This window comes from Apodemus sylvaticus, chromosome 1 (genome assembly GCF_947179515.1).
Source record: "Apodemus sylvaticus chromosome 1, mApoSyl1.1, whole genome shotgun sequence".
In the NCBI taxonomy this organism is placed as follows: domain Eukaryota; kingdom Metazoa; phylum Chordata; class Mammalia; order Rodentia; family Muridae; genus Apodemus; species Apodemus sylvaticus.
The window spans coordinates 203,634,751-203,652,137 of record NC_067472.1 but is presented as its reverse complement, the minus strand read 5'-3'; the positions used below and the strand labels follow the sequence as shown (position 1 = coordinate 203,652,137).

Genomic DNA, 17,387 nt, shown 5'->3' with positions numbered 1-17,387 from the left:
CTCAGTTGCTTGCATATACATGCTTTGAGGACCAGCCACTTGGCATTGAATAACCAATGAGAGGGCATCTTCCATAGGGAAGACCACCTCTCTCAGCATCCCTTAGTTGCCTGTAGTTCTTGTCTGAGGTTGGGGTCCCACGGGATTTCCCTCTTCCACTTTTCCCCCCTCATTGTCCTTGTTCAGGCCCTGCCATATTGTAACAATTAAAGAAGATGAGGCCAGACACTTGAGAAGGAGCAAGGGTGGGCCATGGAAGTTGTTAGAGGAAGGAAAGGGAATGGAGAGAAATGATGTAATTATATTTTACTTAAAACAATAATAAATACACTTAATGTTTTTAAAAAGAAACACAGATATTACAACTCCAGTTAAGAGCACAAACTAGAGAACAACTGGAGAAGAGAAAAGGAACAGTCTACTTAAAAAGGCACAATGAAGGTCAGAATCCATGAGTGGTGATCAGAAGACAGGTCAACTGCAGAGAGGGCTGCCCCTGAAAGTACTTAGGAAGTCTCCTCCCAGTCAAGACAATGTTGGCTTTAAGACAACGCATTGGGCTTAGTAGTTAAGAACATGTACAATTTTTTTTTTGCATGGGATCCAAGTTTAGTTCCCAGTACCTACATGAGATGGCTCACACCTGCTGTAACTATAGCTCCAGGGGATTTGATAATCAGGTGCATACATACATACATACATACATACATACGTATGTACATAGGTGCATTCGTTTTCTCTCTCTCTCTCTCTCTAAGATTTATTTATCTTTTAAAATTTAAAGAATTTTTTTTAAAGGCAGTGTAGTTAGGAGTTGGAAATACTGACACTGAAATCTGAAATACTGAAAACCAATAAAGGGTTCTGAATGCAGAGAGTAATGCCTTGCTCCAGAACATATAGCCCAGGAAAGAAACAGAACTTTGGGAACTATAGTGATCACATACATTCCCACACTGATGAGTTCATGTAAAAGAATTAAAATGCCAAGAATACATTTTAGACCAAATTATTTGATCTTTATTTATTCATAAACCCAATTCTAAATATATACAGAGCATTTTTTTTTTAAAAAAAAATGGCTGCAAGTTTACTCCTGGCTAAAGAAATTCCCCAAAGCAAATAAAAACTGGAAATATTTTGAACTATATCACATATATGATTTGAATTAAGGAGAGAGATGTCTAAGAATATTGCTTCATTAGCAGACATGAGACAAAGCTGAGGAGGTAAGCCCCCCATCCCTTACTGCTGACTCCTACCTCCAGGCCCATGTGATCCAAAGTCACATCAACTCTCTACCCAATTAGTGAGGATTGCATTAGGAGAACTCAGCACTTTTAGTCCAGAATCCCTCTAGAGACCAGGGAAAAGATGAGTTCCATCACATGGCCAGTATCAACAGCCACTGAACAAACACCTCAGGGACATGGACAAAGACATTTATCTGCTGTGCTGGCAGCCACTACAACCAGCCTTCCTAACAGAGTCCTTTCTGTAAGGACCGCTGTCTAAGTGACCTGTCATATAGCTTTATAAAGTAGCATTAATACTGTGGGCCAAAATGAGATTGATCTTTGAGCTTCGTGGTCTCCTGTTGTCAACAGTGCATTATAAAACCAATACTAAATACTTTATAAACAAGTCTCCCTACAGTGTATTAGAGAAACAGTGCATATTTCATGCTCCATAGTTAGGTAGCCACATATCCATCAAGCTAATAAATTATTTATTAGATACCCCGAAGTGCAATAAGAGTCAATAAACTAACTTCTGAATACTTGTATGCAACTATTTCAATGGAAATTGTAACCTGGATGAGAAAACATTCTCACTAACAATGGCAGATTTAAGACCCTCTCTCAAGTATACCATTAGAAGGGAGCACATACGTTGAGAGAGAGAGAGAGAGAGAGAGAGAGAGAGAGAGAGAGAGAGAGAGAGAGAGAGAGAGAGAGAGAGAGAAGAAATTCCTGTCTAGAAGATAATTTTTGTTATTGAACTTTAAGCGATACCCAACACCATACACATTTCTTCTGTCTGTATATACAGGCCTCTGATTCCCCCATCCTCAGGGAAATAATAATTGGTAGAAACATGTCTATCATACCTCAACTCAGATGACAGCTCCTACTAATGCTTTGCAGTTGTGATTTCAAAGAAACTATGCAATGCCTTGAGAGTGTATACAACAAGGTCTGTGATATACACGCAGTAAGGAATGCAGAAGTTATTAACCAAAGATTTAAAGGAACTTTAATTTATTTTTTCGTTTCTTTTTTTCTCCCCTTGTACTTTTGGTTAAAGCTCCAAGCCCTTAGATACATGTGATGCAGTCCCCAATGCCCAGTCCAACATCACTAGACTAGAATTAATCAATGGTTAATTCTACCATTTCTGAAAGAGGACCTTCTGTTCTGGAATGTATTCCAGCCCTCCAAAGAAAACATTTCTTCAGCTGGGAGTTATTTCTCAAACTATCAGAGACGTGGACCTCTGTGTAGTATTGCGGTGCCATGGTTTCACATGCTGGCCACATTAATAGTGAAGAGCAAGCATCTGTAACCCACAGCTGTGTGTGCTCCAGCCCCAGAGCACCCACAGGGTGCAAACCACTCTTCCCGTCCCACATCGGAACCACACTGGTTTTCTTCAGGAGCCAGAGACTTGAGATACAGTTCTGAAAATGGGTTTTTTGGTACTTTCCACTCACGTGATGGGTATGGACTGTCAAGAAGAATACTGTCAGGGTCACTGGCTCTTTCATTCTCCCCACCCCACATCAAGTGGATAAGCTAGAAAGGGGAAAGTGAGGGGGGAGTGCAGTGGAGGACAGGCTCAATGAATAGCAGATACATGTATAAAATGTGCGTATATGCACAATGAATATATACAGTGAAAATATTTTTTTTCAGAGAAGGAAAAACAAAAGTTATAGTGTTGAAGTATCCTAAAAAGCCCCTGGGAAACGACCTAAACAGATAAACATACAGGGTTTTTTCCCCCACAGTATTTTTATTTTTCTTCCTAATATCTTATAGTTTTATTCCTATAGGCAAGAGTTCTGAAGGTTGAAACACATTTTATGAGGGTTAGGTGAAAAAAGCAGAAATAAAGGAGGAGCATGAGAGGGATGATTTCACATTACTTTCTCAAAAGACACATTCCTGAGTCCTAGGCATCATGAAAGCGGATAGCAAAGCACAGACTGAGACTAACTTCTTTGTATTATTTTCGCTACTACAACCACTACTGCTAAGATGACTCTTCATATTAATGACTTTGGTATGTAGACAAACTATAAAAGATGCAGTCTCTGACCTCAAGTACTTATCATGTCTGTGGGGATTTACCACTCCTGCTAGATTTACTTTCTTCTTCATACTCTAGCCCAGAGGAAGTGATCATCACTCAAGACTTGGAGCCTTTCCATGAGTGGGGTTTATATATGGCAAGGAGAAGGGGTATTTGCCCTTGGACACAGATGGTACTAGATCCAAAGCTTAGTGAGTCTGGTTTGCTTGCAGCAAAGAGAAAGACTAAAATTTCTTTTTAAAAAATGACAATGATCTAACTGAGCTTTATTAAAAAATCATAAAGTATAAAAGTACACAGTACTCAGTATTTTATCCTATCACGCACATGTATGCACTGAACTGGTATCATACAGCTATCTCCATATGACTCCGCAGCTTCTGCCATACAGCAGCCCATGTGCCATTTATTCACATTGCATGCCCAGCAGTCAACTGTGTATGTGGTTAGAAGTCCAGCAAGGAGACTTTTTTCAAACATAGGATTGACTATCTGTAGAAGCTTTTACTTACTGGCCAAATCACTTAACCCAAATTTTCTACCTCAAAATGGTAGTAGTAGAAGTAATTCATAGAATCATTGTGAAAACCAAATACTTTGGTTAGTACAAAAGGTTTACCTAGTTTCTAGACATAGATACTCAACAAATATGAATCAATCTCTCTCTCTCTCTCTCTCTCTCTCTCTCTCTCTCTCTCTCTCTCTCTCTCTCACACACACACACACACACACACATATGCACAGTATGTGTGTGTGTGTGTGTGTGTGTGTGTGTGTGTGTGTGTGTGTGTATAGATTTCAAACTAGATGGCTTTGGGCATTTTTGTTTGGCCTGTGTTTTAAGTAATGGCCATCATATAAAGTTCACATATAAAGGGTGAGTTAGACAGAGACAAAAGGTAAGTGTTGGGAAACTAAAGGTATAGCATAAATATTCCTTTTCAACAACTGTAAACTGGGGTGGAACAGAAGCTACTGTCTTTTTAGCAGGCACCCCTCCCCCACCAGTCTCTTCAACCATCACCTGTTTTCCTCATTTTGTTGTTTGCCTGGCTACTTGAGCCTTTCAAGTACTACATATGGAGAGTTCATTCCCACACACAAAGGAAAATGGTATTTAAACAAGGCTGGCCTTGAACTCACTGAGATCCACCTTCCTCTGCCTCCTGAGTGCTGGGATTAAAGGTGTGCACCACCATGCACAGCTCCACAGGTTTTCCATTGCATTTTCTTTCAATCAATGGAAATCTTTTTTCTGAAAAATGAAGATGTGAATTCTGAACATGGGGGAAGAGCAGTGCAGAGCCTGGGTGTCTTAGCCTTTGTAATTTGAGGCATCCCGCGGGGAGGTTGGGGGTGACTAATTTAATATGATTGCTTTACAACCAAGGAAACTGAGGCTGAACACAAAATGAGTTGGTAACAGAACCAGGACCATTTTCTGGGCTTGGGTCTACCATATTGCTTTGACAGCAGAGTTTAAAGCAGTGGCCATATATTGAAAACTCATGGTATACCAGAGTTTCTCCTACTGACCTGACAAAACCAAATATTAAACTTTCAAGAAACTTCCCAGGCAAATTGTATTTAAACTGAGAACTTAAAATAGGTAAGATTGGAAGTCATCAACAGTTGGACAGATTCTAGCTCTTTGCATATAGCCCCATGAGCCAGACAATGAACTTTTCCAAGCACAAGCCCTGGTAGATACTCTGACTCGTGGCTAACTCCAGAACTGGGCATTCTATATACGGTACATAGAAAAAACAGTGTTTCCATGCCCTGCTTTCCAGAGATTGCAAAGCCAAGCCATATCCTAAGAGTCAAGGAAGAAAGCAAATATGTCCATTGGCTAAGATCACTCACTCTATAAGGCATAGTGACAAGTTACATAAAGATGGAATTGGTCAAAAATCCAGCAACTAGAATTCTTACCTCAATCATTATAAATAGACATTTATTGCATTCAGTGTTCACCTGCTGTATGCCAGATACTGTGAAAAGGATCAAAATTCCCCTACATACATTCCATTTTTCTTTTCATAAGCCTTATTATAAAAATGCAAATAAATAAAAACACTACATACCAGACCCAAAGCCTATGTAAGGTAATGAACTTATGTTCTGTTAGAACTGCAACTCAAAGTAGAATCTATGATTTTTCATATTAAATTTTACTCTTTAAGTATTGAATATATTTTATGTATTCATCTAATAAAAAAAAGCCCAAACTCCATGACAACATTTCAATCAGAAAAAACTACTCTGTTCCCTTAACTCATCAATGACCTGAAATCAATGACCACATCATTCCCTTGTGCTTAGCTTTTCTTCATGTTACAGGGTATCCACAAGTACATTTGTCAACATCTACACATACGTTAGTGACTTGATTCTGCATGAGAGAAAAGATGTGATTCATTTGTTTTTGAGGTCATGTGACCTTGCTTAATAGTGTAGATTCTAAGTCCTATATATATTCTAATTTCTCTATTATATATATGTATGTAATCTATATCAGTGTGTGTGTGAGTGTGTGTGTGTGTGTGTGTGTGTGTGTGTGTGTATTAGAGTAGATTAGTATCCATCTACTTGACTTGAGCCAGCATGAACAGGGGTCCTGAATGACAAGGTGTTGAGTGAAAGACCAGGGATAAGAAATAAAGAAGATGAGAACAACGATGACAAAGGCTATAGTTAGGACCAGGAGCTCTTCTATAAGCCTATGATGCAGTCCAAGCAAGTTTACTAAGAAGTACAGTATTTGAGATACTATTTGTAGCCAAAGTCGGATCATGTTGACAGAGAGAACAAGAGATACCTCATATGTATGTGTGTGTCTGTGTGTGTGTATGTGTATGATTCCCATTTGTATCAAATACATTTCATTTTGTTTTTCATAAGCCCCATGAGGTAGGTACTAATGAGGTAGGTACTAATATCAATGTATCTCCCTTATCAATGAGGAAATTAGCAGGATGAAATCACTTGGCCAAATCTTGTTGAGGTGAAAATTTAAGACTGAGTGGGTCTACTTTCAAAGCATGTACTCACCTCAACTGGCTGTGTTGTTTCATTTTTACCATTTCCTTGAAAATTGTTAAATACTATCTTGATTCCTTAAGAAGTAAAAGTATTTGCCAATTGTTTTTCAATCTGAACACCACTTAACATGAATCTCTTTAGGGCTTGGGGAAATTATTTCCCAGAAGAGTTTAAACCAAAAGAAATCTGGGAATACACAATTTTTAAAATTTCAATAATCTACCAAGTTTATCCTTTTTGTAGTCAGCTTATCATTTTATGTACAATAATTACATATTGTACAACTAACATGTACATTTTCATGCTTTTAGAATTTGTTTTAACTTATTATGATATTTCTATGGAATATTATGTAGCTGTTAAAAAGAAAGAGAAAAATGTCTATAAACATAGTGCCAACACTCTGCTGTATTTAATTTGCGAAATTATTTTGAGGTAGAAAAAAATTGGGCCACAAATACAAATACTAATACTTAAAATTTTCTGTAAACAAGTTTTTGAGTTATCCTACATGATCTTTTTAAAATCATCTCCAAGCAAATTTCTTGGATCTCCAAGAAAGTTATCCTACATGATCTTTTTAAAATCATCTCCAAGCAAATTTCTTGGATCTCCAAGAAAATCACAAAAGGTGCAGAAAATCCTCACTGTCTGTGGCATTACTGTCTAAAGTATAAAATAAAAAGAGAGGACAAAGGAGAGAAGAGCCCGATACTGTGGCCTGGACACACAGATGACCAAACAGAGTTACAGGGTTTATAGGTCCAAATAGGCTAAGCAACTTCGTTTCTTCTCTGGAGGAGGCTGGAAACAGTGCCCATGTCTTCAGAGTTATACCATTTTAAACAAAGTCCCCTCACTTCCTGACTTCCGGGTTAGTCAGGCAGGCATGTACAAACCCTAAGTGGAAAGAGAAGGTGTAAATACTTGCTCTCTTAAAGTCCCCAAATCAGTGCAAGTGTTGCTAGCTGCAGTATGAATGCAGCAGAAATAATTTGGTCCTGAGAGGACTTGTGACAGCACTCTAAACAGGAAGGCATCATGAGGAAGTACACAGGAGCACCGCACCTTGGACAGACAGACGCAAGGAATTAATAAGAGGTGAGATTATATAGGTCAACTGCACAGGCCTTGAGACTGGAGAACCATGCTCTTCAACCAGTCAATGCAAGCTTTGTGGTTTTCTAGGAACAATGGGCAGTGAATATAAGAAGAGAGAGAGAGAGATCGAAACAGTAAGTATTCGGTTGGCAGGGGTTGGGGTGAGGGTTGTATGTCCACATTCCCACAGAATACAAGGTACAGGAACAAAAGAGCTTGCTGTTTTTCTGTATGCTACAAGTATATAAACACTTGGAAATACAGTATATTTAAACAGAAAAGGGAAAGCCCATGACATGGTAGCACCTGAGGCCCCTCCACCTGCAATTAGATGAAATAAATTAGCAATTTACAAGTACTTCCATTTTAAAAAGATCATGTAGGATAACTCAAAAACTTGTTTACAGAAAATTTTAAGTATCAGTATTTGTATTTGTGGCCCAATTTTTTTCTACCTCAAAATAATTTCGCAAATTAAATATAGCAGAGCATTGGCACTATGTTTATAGACATTTTCTACCTTATAATCCCAACTGGAAGCTCACCCCAAAACAACAGCACCTATGGCTTTGCTATAAACTACAGAGACACTACGCCCAGTGTTTACATCTCTATAGGGGATCACCTGTCCATGCTCTTTAGGAAGGAGCCTCTTTCCAGAACTCACAGTAAACTACTAAACCAGGAGGCCAGTGTATATGCTCTCTAGCACAACCACTTAAATCTTTGTGATTTTCCACACTCAAGAGCCTTCCTCTCAGGCCCCAAACTCAGTGTGTGTGAATCAGACCTTTGTTCTCATATAACTGTTCCCTGCCCATTTCAGAGTTTTGTTAACAAACAATTAAACCTCCTACTCGTCGGGGCTTAAAAGCAAATTCAAGTGTTTAACTTCTATAGTCTTACCACATTTGGCAAACTGCCCTGTATTCAAAGGTATTTAAGAAATTTGGATGAAGGAATGAACACTAGATGAGGAGAGGGGCTAAGCCCAGGGTGTGCTTCTCCAGGCTGCTCCCTCAACAGCACTGGAAGCCTTTGCTGACTGAGCACCTTGCCTTGTTTTGTTTGTTCTCTCAGCTCCTCAGCCTGTCAGAGCATTCATCATTAGCCAGTAAAGACTCACCTGTAAGACGAGGCATCTTCATTAATGAATTTTGTCGTTTCTTTTAAAGTTTCTAGTTAGAATCATATTTTAAAGGTTTTCAGATCAAAACAAAAGGAAAATAAAATAAAGAACTGACAAAGTCCAAGCTAAGGCCAGATTCATGAAGACATGCTTCTAAATGTCCTTTCCTAAATATTTAACCAACTGTAGGTAAACTGCCTAGGGTACCATGAACACTTGATGCTGGCTGAGACAATGTAAAAGAAAGTCCTCCATCTTCCTCCATGATCTCTTCAACATGACATTCTAAATGCTTTTAAGGAAAGCAAGTGCTACCTCTAAGAAACCACAAATTAAAACCTTCAAGAAGAGCCTCTCTCCTGGCTGGGGATATATCTCAGAAGAAAGTGCTTGCTCAGAATACATGCATACAAACATACATACATACATACATACATACATACCCTCTCTATATGCCCAAAGAAGTGCAGCCTCTGTTCCCTCTCATAACACTTCTTTATCCCTTATACTATGGATTCATCAATTACTCTTAGTCACAACTCATAAAAAGATGTAAATGTTTTTCTGGAATATAAGCTCGTTCATGGTATATTTTCCTAAGCAAATTGTTTTGTACATATTTTCAATTATTATTAAAAATGTTTGCCAGTGTGGGTGGATATGGATTGTACCTCGAACATGCATGATCAGCCTCTACCACTAAGCTGTCTAACATTATTCTCCTTTTAATATGACAGTGTAAAGATTCTGCTTAACATACAGAATTCCCATCTGAAGGCAAAAATCAACTGCCATGCAATGTTTTTAAGAACACTTTTAAAAATTATGCCTTAAAAAAGAAATGAATATGACAAGGACATATGCTCCACTATGTTCATAGCAGTCTTATTTATTATAGCCAGAAGCTGGAAAGAACCCAGATGTCCTTCAACAGGGGAATGGATACAGAAAATGTGGTATATTTACACAATGGAATACTACTCAGCTATTAAAAACAATGACTTCAAGAAATTCTTAGGCAAATGGATGAAACTAGAAAATATCATCTTGAGTGAGGTAACCCAATCACAAAAGAACACACATGGTATGCACTCACTGATATGTGGATATTAACCCAAAAGCTTAGAACACCCAGGAAACAATTCACAGACCACATGAAGCTCAAGAAGAAGGAAGACCAAAGTGTGGGTTCTTTGATTCTTTTTAGAAGGGGGAACAAAATACTCAGAAAATACTGAGAAAAGGTATGGAGCAAAGACTGAAGGACAGGTCATCCAGAAACTGCCCCACCTGGGGATTCATCCCATATACAGTCACTATTGTGGATGCCAAGAAGTATATGCTGACAGGAGCCTGATATAGTTTTCTCTTGAGAGGCTCTGTCAGAGCCTGAGAAATAGAGGCGGATGCTTGTAGGCAACCATTGCACTGAGCACGGGGTCCCCAATGGAGGAGCTAGAGAAAGGACTGAAGCAGTTGAAGAGGTTTGCAACTCCATAGAAAGAACAACAATATCAACCAACCAGAGCTCCCAGGGTCTAAACCACCAACCTAGGAGTACACATGGAGGGACCCAAGGCTCCAGTCACATATGTGGCAGAGGATTGCCTTTGTGAGGCATCAATGGAAGAAGAGGCCTTGGTTCTATGAAGGCTCGATGCCCCAGTATAGGGGAATTTGAGGGCAGGGAGGCAGAAGTGTGTGTGTGTGTGTGTGTGTGTGTGTGTGTGTGTGTGGCATACACTCAAATAATCAGGAGCGGGTGAGATTTTCTGGATTTTCTAGCTGGGGGGAGGGAATTGGGAAGATTGAAATGTAAATAAATAAAATATCCAATAAAAATTATATGAAAACAAACAAACAAAAAAAGAAAGGAATTTAGAAGTCATTGTTCCCCTGCTATCTGTAGTCCAAATGAAGCTGTGTGACAAAGGGTTACCTTCAGGTGGGAAGCTGTTTGGGATGCCTTTGTTTCTTTCTTGAATTCATTATGATTTACTAGTGCCCAGCATGATAAAGAAATATACACCAGTAGAAAATATGTTGAGTCTGGAATACTTTTAATGATTTCACTTCCCTCTTGAACCAAAACCTCCATCTTTAAGTATAATTAATTGGTGACTAAAACTTTAAGGAACATTAAGAGAGTCATTACCATATCAAAACATTTGAACAATGCCATCAGTGTGTTTTCGGGCCAGCCAATTAATCAAAAGAGGTTTCGTGAGGTTGTACATAAAACTTAGTGTTTTAATCTTAGAACTAAAATTCTCATGCACTCTTGGAAATCAAGTATTTAGATTGTATTTAGATTCTGATTCTGTGCTGACAACAACAAAAGACATGGTGTTAAGTAAACACAGCCTTAAAAAGAAAAAAATAAAACACAACTTGGCATTTGTATATAACAAAGTAACAGAAAAAGTGTGAGTTGCCCAATGAACCAAAACACAATGCAGCCTTCATGGCTACAGCCAGTGAGCTCTGAGCAAAGGAAGGGGATTCCACAACCTCCTAAATATGCTCTCAGTTAGATCCTGGATGAGCACTTTAGTAGTGATTAAAACTTATGATACTGCAGAGAGCCTTATGTCAAGATGTTTCCACGTTCCTTAATGTCGTGTGAACATCCCAGGTCAAATACAACATGACACTAATAGTTTGAAAGTAAAGAGGATAAACCAGAAACTATTTTAACAGACTTAACAGGGTCCTCTTTGCAGTGGTTGTGGGAAAGACATGGCAGAGGCTGAACATTAACAACGGTTGTTAAAGTTACCACTTCAAAAAGATTTTAAAGTATATTTTTTTAAATCCTGAAATGCATGTCCTGGTAAATTTCTATATAAATTTGATTTACAAATTCCACCGAAAATGTGACAGAGCTGGCAGAATAAATAACTGCAATAAATCATTATTAAATAACTGTAAATCTTTGTAATGACATAACGCCTAACTTAAAAAAAAAAAGGAGGCAGCAATGGACCTTTAGTAGAAGAAAAGTACTCTTCACACAGGAAAGCAAATTACAAAACTTACCATGCCCATATCGCAATATGATTCAATGACTAAACAGGGAAATACAATTCACATAAATTGTACTGAAGCCTACAGCAGAGCTGAGCTTACTATCCTATCAAAACAGTGTATGGCAAGGGGTAACACGCTCCGGCAGCTCCCACTGACGATCACACGCACAGCAGCTAAGTCTTACAGGTACAGCTGCATCCAATATTTTGTTAGACAATAAAAACATATTCCAGGTATCAATCAACAAGCGCAATTTGTCCTTTCTCCCGAAGTTTCATAAATATTCTGTAGCAATAATTTATCAGCCTGCCACACTCTCTTCCCTCCATACGCAGCTCCACCCTACTTCAAAATAAACTTTTTCAAAAGATGTAGAGTTACATTCTTTTTGATGCAGAGCAGATGGGTAGCTACAGTAGTAACCCATTACTTTAGATACCGCTTTAAGTAAATCACTCCAAACATCTCTGCATTATTGAGCTCTCTGAAGCTTTTCTTTGTCAATGTTCAGAGGCTTGGTACCCTGTGGCAACCAGCAGGGTTCATGGCTCTAGCCAGCAAGATGAACTCCAGCAGATGACAGGCCTCAGAGTTCCTGCTCTCAACCTATGATTGCGGCCTCTGCCTCTCAGGAAGGGTAAATTATTAACCAACACTTTCATGGGAGAACTGTCTAAGACAAACCCATTATAACTGTGAGCCCACCAAATATTTCACAATATCAGTTGGTAAAGTCTCTGTCCAGGTCACCATTGCTTTCTCTTGATTGTATTTATACTTCAGTTCCCCAACACTAGTCTTCATAAAATGGAAAGAGATTCCTGAAGGCTACCTCTTCCTACTTTTCTATTTGTCAGACCCGGTCAGCAAAAGCATTTCTTCATAGGAAGCCAACCCCTGCTTCTTTGAATCCTTTTAGATTTACCAGAACAGGAGGCTGATTTAAGCAGGTGGCTCCAGGACAAAAGATACACAAACTGATCTATGTAATACAGTAGATGGCAGACAGTCCTAATTTTAAACTAGATCAAAAACATTTTGCAAATGAGAATCTTTCCCACCTATATGTCCTTTTTCAATTTGTTGCAGCAACTAAGATAGTCATGAAGTGAGTCTACTCTAGACACACACCTGGAGCTCCAACTTGGTATTTCTGCCCAATAAGACACTTCCCTCTTCACCGTCACTTCCGAGGCACACAAAACCATTCTCTGTGCATCCCCCACTCTCCTGGGAGAGAAAAGCATCTGTGCTATGGTTTCAAATCCAACACATTCCAGATCAAATAAATAAGCCAGTAAACGGATACCTAACTGTGTGAGGGGGGGGGGAGGATAAACATCTACAAGTTATGTGTGGAAACAAATGGAAATATTTCCAAATAAGCAAAAGTTCAAAGGAGGGCAGCAAGACAGAAGGAACGAGAGGATTCCAGGTCTCAAGGGAGGCGCAGGAGCAGGAGAACAGTCAGCACACCCAAGAGACTCAGAGAAGGTACAACTCTGTGAGTAGCACAGGCCAAGGGGAGGAACCCCTAAGCACACACACTACTGCAGAAGGCACAGATCTGGATTACAAGTGTTGGCAACCTAAATATTGTACCACAGTGTTCAGGAAAAGCACTAAAAGATAAAAATAATAGCCATTGCTAGGACTATGACTCCTGGATCAACCACTTAAGAATGATTTACTTGTGTTAAATCTATGATTGCACAGCAGAAGAAATGACCTCCTTTCTCCCCTCACTTTCTGTGTCCCTACATACCAGCCTATCCAGCTACCAACATCCAGTTGAGGGCCACAAAGCCCTATCATCAGCCTACATAGGAATGGCCCCCAAAGACTCTTGTGTTTAAATGATTGGGCCATAGGGAGTTATTGGCACTATTACAGGGCGTGGCTTTGTTCAGAGTAGGTGTGGCCTTGTTGAAGGAAGTGTGTTACTGTGTGGTAGGTTTTGAGGTCTCCTGTGCTCTAGCTATGTCGGGCATGACACACAGTCTCCTGCTGCCTGTCTTGGGATCAAAATGTAGACCTCTCAGCTCCTTCTCCAGCACCATTCCTGCCTGGTCTGCAATCTGCTGTGTTAGCCTCCATGACAATAATGGACTAAACCTCTGAAACTGTAAGCCAGCCTCAATTAAATATTTTCTGTTAGAAAAGTTGTCATGGCATCTCTTCATAGCATTAAAACCCTAACGAGACAATCGATTTCTACACAACAGATGAATTTTCTAGTGTAAATCCATCTCCAAGGCTCTGTGCAACAGCAACTTCAAACCTGACTTCTCAACTCTGCCCACCTTAGCAAGTGATGTCATCCACCACTCTGAACTCGGAAATGACTTTTTCCTTTTATACACACCACTCTCTCCTTCCTCAATTTTGTAAAACAAGTGTTTCCTTGGAGACATAGTGTATCTGAGTCTTTCCTCTAACCTTTGGAACAGAGGTAAATCTCTCTAAGGATTGAACCCAGTCTCTAGATTTACAGTATAGAGATAACACCAGTATATAGATGGTAAGATTTGTTACTTAGCAAATCAACTCAACATATGTATAAATGATTGTCTTGGATCCAAATATCCTCATGGAGATTTAAGAGAGACTATCCCAAAGGGGAAACACTTTATCAATTTTAATTTTATTATTTTCACCTACTTTTCCCTAACTTTTCAGCTGTTTGGAGCTACCTTACAAGTGCATACCTTTCAATACCTACTCAGTAATGTGTGTCCTTTCTTGATGAGAATGTGTTTGTTGTTTTTGTAGCTGGCAGAATGATTGCATTTCCCAGAAGCCTTGTTGTTCTTCTAATACTTTTCTTATGCAATCAATCTCTAGAGCCTTCCAGTATCTCTACCTTCACTTACTCTCTAGTCCACTAGCTACATCCCAACATGCATGCACTTTCACAGTTAAAATAACCCCCTGCCTCAGCTTTGTGGATTTGCATTTTCTCCTTTTGAACTGATTTTTGAATTAAAGCTGAGTCTCCCAAATCCTCTAAAAGGAACATGATTTTCAACCTCTGCCAACCTTCCCAGTTTTGATCACCTGACTCCTCTCCCAGTGACCAGTGTTTCTACCAGTCATCTCACATAGATCTCATAGAATATCTATGAAGGTGTTCTGAATTCATTCCATTCGAGTACCAAAATGTGTTATCAGTCTCAATGTAAGCAAGTCTTATAAATTATCACCTATTTAGTGTTATACCAAAATAGCTTATATCTTTATAATATTTAAATTTTGATATTTGATAAATATTTAACAAATTAAAAACACAGTTAAACCCTGTCCTCTTTCTTGTTCTTTTCCTAGGTTCTTTGTTGTATTTGTCACTAAATACAACAGTGGTAAAGCTCTTTGGACCTATATCCCCACTATTAGCGGAAAGAGACTAAATAAATACTTCTGAGTTTATCCTTCAATAGCTGGGCAGAACAGGGACAGAAACTGCTTAAAGCTCATTTTATCTTTATGTACTTACCTATTAGATATTTATTCTAATCTTAGATATCCTGCCATAGTAGAGTATCTTGAATCCTGTCATTTTGCAGGCTTCCTGCATTAGGTTTGATTACTAAACAGGAAGCAATGATCATAAAGATTCCAATGCCTTACCACCCCTGCTTTCTGAAGAGCACTATGTGAAAACAGATAAACTCAGGCCCTGCAGTTTGAGTCCAGTAAGTCCTTATACAATTTCTTGATAATTGTTGAGCATGACATAATTAGAAATGCCCTCATGTGTCAAAAGGGTGGAGATGGTGCTTCTGTATGACAAAACCAGTTATGTTTGGTTATGTCTTCAAACTCATTTGTCAAAACTACATTCGTGGACAATATCAATGCAACTGTCAATGAAATCCTACTCTTCTTAGCAATCATCAGATGTTGGTTATATATTTGACACCATGACACTATTAAAATGATTTTTTCTTTGTCTTGATACCAGGGATAAACACGGACCTCAAATAGGCTAGGCAAGCACGTTATCACTGAGATGCATCCCTGGCCCAGCAACCTCTGATTAAAAGATAAAACCTATCTATGAAGATGTTCTTAATTCATTCAGTTCATTGGAGTACCAAAATGGGCTGTTACCAGTCTTCATGTAAGGAAGTCTTATAAATTACCACACATTTTTTTACTATACCAAATAGCTTTTATTCCTTTATCATATTTAAACTTAATATTTAACACATTTAAAACACAGTAAGGTACATACATGGTCCCCATAACAAGTTAACAAAATTCCAATGTCTTTAAACAAGAGAAACTTACATTCTGTTGGGCAGGTCTCACTGAGCCAAACTCAAAGTGTAGCATCTTCAAGAGGTGCTAATAGACAATCTGCTTCCCAGTCCTTTCCAGGTTCAATAGGCTGTCTGGATTACGTGGCTTGTGCCCCCTTGTTCTATCTTCACAGGCAGGATGCTATATCTGACCATTCTTCCTTCCAGTATTATAGCTTTCTCCCTCACCATAGCTAGAAAAACTTCATAACTCTTAACTACCCATGCAATTAAATTAGGTCTACATAGATTACCCCGGAGTACCTCCCTCATCTCATAGTCCTTAACCTTAATCACATCTCTAACATACCTAAGATTAAGATTTGCAGGCTCTTTTATTGTCAATGTATGTGGTGTGCATGTCTATATGAAAGTGTTCGTGTGTGTCTGTTGGTATGAAAGGTTGATGTTGGATGCTTGGCCACCTATTTCTGCAGGGTCTCTCAACTGAACCCAGAGCTCACTAGTTCACTTAGTCTAGATTATGAGCTTATTCTAGGCATCACTTGTCTCTGCTTCCCAAGCACCGAAATGACATGTGGACTGTTATCAAGTAGTCCTGACATTTATCTAGGTCCAGGGGATCTACACTCATGACCTCATGCTTGAATACCAAGTACTTTTACTGCACACAGCAGCATGTGCTGGGGGCAATTTGCAGGTTCTTAATATTTGCACACAATGAGGGGCTATTGTACTGTTGACCAGACAATCTACGTAAAATTTTCAAGTCAACATCCTCACAGTGAGAATTTACAGTATTCCTAACTATTATGGTGTGGTGTATCCACCTTGTCACAACAATTAAAAGCTTCAAATAATCAATTAATTTTATTTATAGTCACACATATATACACTTAAAAAATACCTAAAAATATATTTATCTTTCACTTGGATGGGTGAAATATTCTGTGATCAGTTTGTTTGTGTTCCACACAGTGATTCCTGAGCAGATTTGTTTTCATTTTAAAGTCATAAATTCTAGGAAACTAATTCATCTAAACTTTGTTATCATACCTAACTGCATAGTAACAATTTTCAGATTACACCAGAAAGCAGCGTAGAGAAACAGTGTGCCAATTACACATTACTACTCCAACAATAGGCTATAGCTTCACACTTCAACATTACGAAGTATGATTTCAGCACTGGAACGTTAGACGTTACACAAATTGTACCTAATATTTTTGCTTTGTTATAAAAAAGTTTGTTTTTGTTTTTTTTTTTTACCACAAAGAAGGCTTTACCTAAAGCCTATTTAATCGGGGACACAAACTTACTAAGTCAATGGCATCTGAAAGGACTTTAATAGAAAGGTATTTTATTAAGGCTCATAGGACAAAAACCAATCAACCAACAAACCAACCAACCAAACAAGCCCTACAAAGTTGATTTTCTTTAATTTGTTTTTACCAAGACATTTTACCCTCCAGTTGGAATGTAAGTTTACTCACTAGCATCAGTGT

General features: G+C 38.7%; 1 protein-coding gene across 9 annotated transcripts in view; it reads right to left on the bottom strand.

The window, feature by feature from the left end:
- Positions 1–17,387, bottom strand: part of LOC127676075 (zinc finger protein basonuclin-2-like) — a 577,904-nt gene that overhangs the window by 43,905 nt on the left and 516,612 nt on the right. The window contains exon 1 of one of the 9 annotated variants that reach the window (XR_007975679.1): positions 4,459–4,480. The exons of the other annotated variants lie outside the window; for them this stretch is intronic. The gene's annotated coding sequence lies outside the window, so the exon portion shown is untranslated. Of the gene's footprint in view, positions 1–4,458; positions 4,481–17,387 lie in introns of those variants that run through there. 9 annotated transcript variants of the gene reach the window in all.